The sequence below is a fragment of the Salvia miltiorrhiza genome, chromosome 3, assembly GCF_028751815.1.
Source record: "Salvia miltiorrhiza cultivar Shanhuang (shh) chromosome 3, IMPLAD_Smil_shh, whole genome shotgun sequence".
Lineage (NCBI taxonomy): Eukaryota > Viridiplantae > Streptophyta > Magnoliopsida > Lamiales > Lamiaceae > Salvia > Salvia miltiorrhiza.
In genome coordinates, this window is record NC_080389.1 from 9,445,441 (window position 1) to 9,452,251 (window position 6,811).

A 6,811-nucleotide genomic window follows, 5' to 3' on the forward strand; every position below is an offset into this window, starting at 1 on the left:
GTGGATTGAAGAAAGAAAAGCAGTGAAAGAAGGAGAATATGCAGAATAAGCAAAATCAGGAAGACGAGTAGACTTACTGACACGGGTAGAACGACGAAGAGGTGGATCCACATTCACAGGAGGTGGAGAAGGAGCAGGAGAGGCAGGTTGGGCAATATCATTAGTAACATCATCATTAGTACCTGCATGTTCAAGCTCACAATCGCTAACAAACGGGTCAACATGTATGAGGTCAGATCTAGTCATATTGTTAGGAGATGAAGGAATGGAATATAGAGGAATATGCTCGATAAAAAAGACATGACGGGACACATACAACTTATGACTAACAGGATCAAAACATCTATAACCCTTTTGACCTTCCCCATACCCTAGGAAAATACACAACGCAGAACGAGAAGATAACTTATTTCGCTCAACATGAGGGCGAAGAACGAAGCAAGCACATCCAAACACACGCAGATGAGTGTAGTCAGGGGCATAGCCAAAAAGTTTTTCAAAAGGAGACACGCCTTTGGTAAGGGCAGATGGGATCCTATTTATCAAGTAAACAGAGGTAAGAGTAGCCTCTCCCCAAAACTCATTGGGAACAGAGGCAGACAAAAGTAGAGAGCGGGCTGTTTCAACAATGTGACGATGCTTTCTTTCTGCCACACCATTTTGTTGTGGTGTGTTAGTGCAAGAACTTTGATGTATAGTACCATCATTAGCAAGCAACTCTCTGAAGCTATTGGAAGTATATTCCCCACCCAAGTCACACCTAAAACACTTAATAACAGAAGAGAATTGAGTTTTGACAAGAGCACGAAAAGCTTGATAAATTCCTAGAAAATCATAACGATGTTTCATAAGATAAACCCAACAATATCGAGTATGATCATCAATAAATGAGACATAATATCTTGACCCCCCTTTTGTAGCAATGGGGGAGGGTCCCCAAACATCAGAATGAATCAAGTCAAAAGGAGAATGAGAAACAGAATCACTGTGATGAAAAGGTAAGGCAGAAAATTTTGCAAGTTTACAACCACTACAAGAAGATATGTCATGACTCTTGATGGACCCTAAGGATCCATTATTAGCCATATAGTTTAAACGAGAAGAAGAAACATGTCCAAGACGAGAATGCCATAAATAAAAACTAGAAGATGACGAATTCAAATGAAAATTGGACAAGTCAATACTAGAGGCAGCAACTCCTGGGGGTCGAAGATGATCCAAAATGTATAGTCCGCCCTGCCTATGGCCTGTCCCAATCTCCCTCCGAGAATGTAGATCCTGAATATGACAAGAATCAGGAAGAAATGTGACAGCAGCAGAATATTTATCACAAATTTTACTAACAGAGGCTAAATTCAAGGCAAGTTTAGGAATATGATAAACATGTGGAAGAGAAATATTATGTGAGATGACATGACCAATTCCAGAAGATGATATATGAGTTCCATCAGCTGTGGCAACAGATATGGAATGTGATGGACTAATGGAAGCAAAAGTATCTGCATTGGGAGACATATGGTTGGTAGCTCCAGAATCTAAAACCCAAGTAGAAGAAGAAGATTGTAGTGACCCGCTCTTTTATATATTTTAAATCCAGTAATGAGTGTTTATTTTTGTTCATCAGTGAATGAAAACGGTTATTATCCTGATATGAATTCAGCTTATGATCCTGAATTCATATTATTAAAGCAGTCAATGATATTATTTCAGAGTTATAACTGACTTAGCAAAGTCACGTTATTATTTTTAAGCGAGATGGAATTAGATTTTATTTTTACTCAAGTCGTGGATTATTTCTGACTCGTGAGTTAATTAAATCTGCGGATTTAATTTAAATATTAGAAAAACAAACGAATTAAATCTACGGATTTAATTTAGATTCATTTTATAACTTATCGATTTTAGAGAGATATCACATGTCGAAATCGATATTTATGTAAAAATACAGTATCAAACAGAATCGAAGGCAGTATTTTATTACAGTTACAAAATCATCGAGACATAGAAAATACATCATTAATCTTTTACTACATTTTTTTATTCTTTCTTTTCATTCCACCACCCATTGCTCCCCAACCACCAACACCACTACTTTACTATCACCACTACACTTTGTTGAGCACTACATTCTGTCAAAACACTACAACAACTTCTCCACTTAGCCTCAACTTCAACCAACAAACCACATTCATTCTCTTCCATTTTTTCATGTAGAATCCACTAAGGAACAAGAGGAAATCGTTTATTACTCTGCCAGCAAACTTCAAGAGGTAAGCTTGGTTCAATTTCTTCACCTTTCTTCCATATGCAACCTGCATTAACAGAAGGACCAAATTCATTTCAGTTATCTCCCTAGTTAAAACTACTCAAGTTCGGCAAATAGTTCATCAATCAAACAAAGCAACTTCACGGTGAGTTTTATACTTTAACTCTACCATTTTCTGCCAAAGTTTCATTCATTCGTTAAACAATGGCAGCTTCAATTCATTTCAGTTATTTCACACTTCACTAAACTCAACAACAACAAACCAACAAGATACTCAAGGTATTAATTCTATCTCGAATATCTATTCTATCAAGCATTCGTACCAGAGCATGATCAGTTCATTCATGTGAAATCCCATAGAATCAGTATTGCTTCACTGACAAAAAGAAAGAGAACACCTTAGCTCTTAATCGAACACAGACCTAGTCCCAACATTGATGTTTCAATATTCAGTTTGCATACTCGTCAACACTCGCGTAATAGAAACAAACGAGACTAGGGAACTTAGCTTTATGAATAAGACCGGCTGCCTATTCGGTTGAGCCGAGACGACGACGATGATGATGGCAGCAGCTCTTGCTGCCTCGGCAGAAATCGGGTGACCGCAGCAGCAGCAGCAGTAGTGTCGCGAATAGAGCAACGACGCTGAACCGCCGGCCTTCCACAGACGGTGGAGATGACGGCAGAACCATGGTGGCGGAGGTGGAACGGAATCAGGGCTCGACTCCCTGCCTACTTTGACATCTGAATCGGGACCGGAACGACTTAGAGGAGGAGGCGAGACGACGCCGGCTTCGCCGATTGACGGCCAGGGGACCGCGGCGGCGGCGATAGTTATAGGCCGAGATTAGGGCTCAGATCTTGGGGCGACCTCCCCCGATTTTTGAGAGACGACAACAGAGGCAATTTCAGACGCAACGGTGCGACGGGAGAGACAGGAATACGGCAGCGTCGCCGGCGATTTCAGGCGAGAAAAGGGGCTGACAGGTCGCGTCCTATTTTAGAGAATTAGGGCTCGATGACGCTGTTGGCTGATATGGTGAAGTGAGGAGGAAGTGAGGCGAGGCGAGAAGATACGTCTCACCGTCGACCTCGGCGGATTTCGGAGCCGCGGCGGCGAGCCCATCAGCGGAGAGAAGCCGTGACTGATGTTGAGGTCCGACTGATGCGAGAGAGAGGGAATTCTCGACTGTTTTGAGAGAGAAGGCTCGACTGATTTTTTTTGAAAGAGAGAGAGGCCGACTGATTTTTGAGCAGGATTTGGCCTTTGTTGTTTTAATTTCAAATTGGGCCTTGTTTCATTTCATTCTGGGCCTGCTTCAATTTATTTCAATTGGGCCTTTGTTATTTCAGTTGGGCCTTATTATTTAATTGCAGTTGGGCCTTATTATTTAATTGCAGTTGGGCCTTATTTATTTAATTGCAGCTGGGCCTTGCATACTTGATTTAAACTCAGCCCCACTGTTCATTATTTATTTATTTGGGCCAAGATTTATTTAACTACTTGAGCCAATGGATTATTTCAATTGGACCTTTCATTTAATTATTCAGGCCCACTTTTACTTAATTAATTATTAGGCTGCCTTATGTCGAGCCTTTTAATTATTTAAACTTACCACAGTACTTTCTCCCAATTATTAAGCCCGATTGAGTTTTAAGAGGTTATAAAGCGAGTAAGTCGAAGTATTTATTTATTCTTTTCTATCGACTACGTGGAGCGGGATTTATTTAATTGACGGATTAGAACACCCCGAAGAGAACAGATTAATTTTAGTTAATTATCCGGCTTCATGAGACGAGACTTAGCTTTTGTTTAAATCCGATAGCCTGGATTAACAATAGAAATTCCCTGATTATTTTCTCAGAATAATGGTTCATGCATACGAGATTCATGCATAGTTCAATTACGCATTCTCACTTAATTGAGAATATTCCCTCGATTTAAAGTCTTACGTTATTTTCTCGGATTAAAGGTTGAGCGCAAGAATAAGAGCTCGTCAAGGAGTCACAAATCTATAGCAAAGCTTTGCTATCAGGTGGGCATTACTTTCATATATATCAAATGAGTTTAAATGTTACGTTCAAGCAAGTTATTTCATGACTAAATTAATTGAAGTTATTTCAAATATTGTCTTGCCATAAAATGTTTTAATTTCAGTATGATATCTATCTGATGTGGCTTTTATCATGTAATCGAATTCGGGTCTTGAGCAGTTGATAGTTATCCTGCCAAGGCTAGTGTACACCAGTGGCCGTGAGTCATCTAGCGGGTTGGCCGGTCAAGTGACCGTGAGAGGTGGCCACCTCTCCGGCACAAAGTTCCAGATATGATAGATTACAAGAGAACTTGGACTGCAGTCGAACTTTAAGAATCACAAATGAATTTAGTAAGCTTGGGCCTTTTAGCGAAAAACTCCCTTGCTATACTGTTATGATGGCATGACAATTTACAGTTTTGAAGCATGTATTTTTATACTTAGGCATACGTGCCCACTGAGTACTTTTGTACTCAAGCCCTGCATATATTTCTAAATGTGCAGGTTGAGCAGCTACCGATGGTGTTGAAGTGACGAGCGGGATTCTTTTGTCTTATTATGTATTAATGAACTCTAGGGTTACATGTCTTCATACATGTAATCAGAACCTTATTCCGCTGCGTACTCAGAAGTTTTATGTTATTTTGGATAAGTCGAAGTTATCCGAACTTACTAATTATTTGAGTCTATACGACTAAAACTCCGTTATATTATAAATATCCATGTTGTTAACAATGATGAAATGCGATCCTTTCTTGTTTGATTATTCCCCTTTCTACCCCGCTTCTAATCTCCCTCCATTAGTCACGGTTTCCCCGACTTAATTATCCTTAATTAGGTCTGGTCGTGACAGAGTGGTATCAGAGCAGTTTATTTGCTCTGAACCCTAGAGTTAACCAATTTTTCTAGTATGATCACTGCTATGAAAGAGTCAGTCGACCAAAGCTCATCACTTCATCACATCGTCATGCTCAGCAAGAAAGAAGGTGGTAATGATTTTAAAACATTGAGAAGTTCACGTTCTATATGAATGTACCGATGCTTACATTCAAGTTTTATGCTTTATTGATTGATTAGATATCTCAATGAACTTAGATGCGTTAAGAATTCATGATCACTGTTACGAGAAAAACAATAGAAGCTAGAAACTCAGTTATATTTCACTATAGCCATGGTGAAGAGCTAAGAAAGAGGAAGAGAATCCAATGAAAGCAGTGCAAGCAGAGTGCCACGCACGAATCACTGAAGCAGGCATAGTTCTTCATTCAGATTGTTCACGCGAGACGGAACACTTAATCGACTATTGCCTTCGATGATAGTTTAAGTACAATATTGATTATAAGTGATGAGTGCGACTGATGTAATCAGTTAGCTAATTCCTAATAAGTTGAGACTCGCTTCTAGCCTCGATTATCACTAGCTATGGCTTGACGATAACCTTCATGATTCATGTATGAACTTCAGAGTTAGACTTACGAGGGGTCAAAATGCTTTGTATATGATGTTATAATATTACGATTAAAGCTATCAGCTTATAGTTTCAGATATTCGGAACCATTCTACTTACAGTACCTATCGCAATAGATAAGGACATGACTGAGAATCCCTATTGATTACGATCACTTACTACGAATTAGAAAGACGAGATGTGATATGGGTACTAGTAGTTACCAACCATTATGATTGATCATAAAAGTTTACGCAAGTGTGTAAGACGAGAGAAGTTCTCGAAGATGGTTTAGAGTTTAATAATAGCTAGAAGCGCCGACAGTGGATCAATGCTGAAACAAAAGAATTAAGATTCTAATGAGACCCTAAGGATATACTCAAGATAAATATATATACCTTAACCTATCGAGGACATCGCCTCAGTTAGAACGTCTTGGATTATGCATTTAGTCTGGTAGCCGCAATGAGAGCATTGACTAAGGTCATTCTATGACTTAGCATTACACATGGAGACACATACCCTATAAAGGTGCTCAGATGAGCAAAAGCTATTTCCTTATTGAATGCGTGATGATTCAAAAGGTTTTTTTGCAATAAAATGAAAGAGTGCTTCAAATTATATGGTTGCATTTCAAGCGCTATGTGAAGAAACACTAAGTACTAGAAGTACTACATTAAGATCATATAGAGGAACATTGTTGAGTAAGGTCGAGCCTACCTTATTTCGCCTATAGAAGATGTTTAAGGATTGCATTAAACTAGGAGGTAGACTCCAAGTTTGAGAAGCTCTAGAATATTCTCAAGGACATGTTCAAGATATTAAGAAGAAAGTGGTGATTTTAGACCAAATATACCTTTTGCAGCCAAGGAACAAGAGTTGCCAAGTTCGGAAAAGTATTTCCGAATGACTGAGAAGTAGTTGTGTCGGACCTGGCCAGTCCACATGGCCAAAATCTCAGTAGTCGTCATATATGGGTCTTTAAACCTATATATTTTAAACCTTCATCTGAAAAGCCAAACGAGTTCAGACTATTAGGTCATTTCGTTTCGACCTTACAGT

The 6,811-nt window shown here is 39.2% G+C and overlaps 1 long non-coding RNA gene across 1 annotated transcript; it reads left to right on the forward strand.

Annotated features, from left to right (window-relative positions):
• Positions 1 to 2,172: 2,172 nt before the first annotated feature.
• On the forward strand, positions 2,173 to 2,623 carry LOC131017428 (uncharacterized). Its single transcript, XR_009099610.1, has 3 exons — positions 2,173 to 2,270; positions 2,345 to 2,411; positions 2,494 to 2,623. It is a non-coding gene; the product is annotated as an uncharacterized LOC131017428 (long non-coding RNA).
• Positions 2,624 to 6,811: the final 4,188 nt, after the last annotated feature.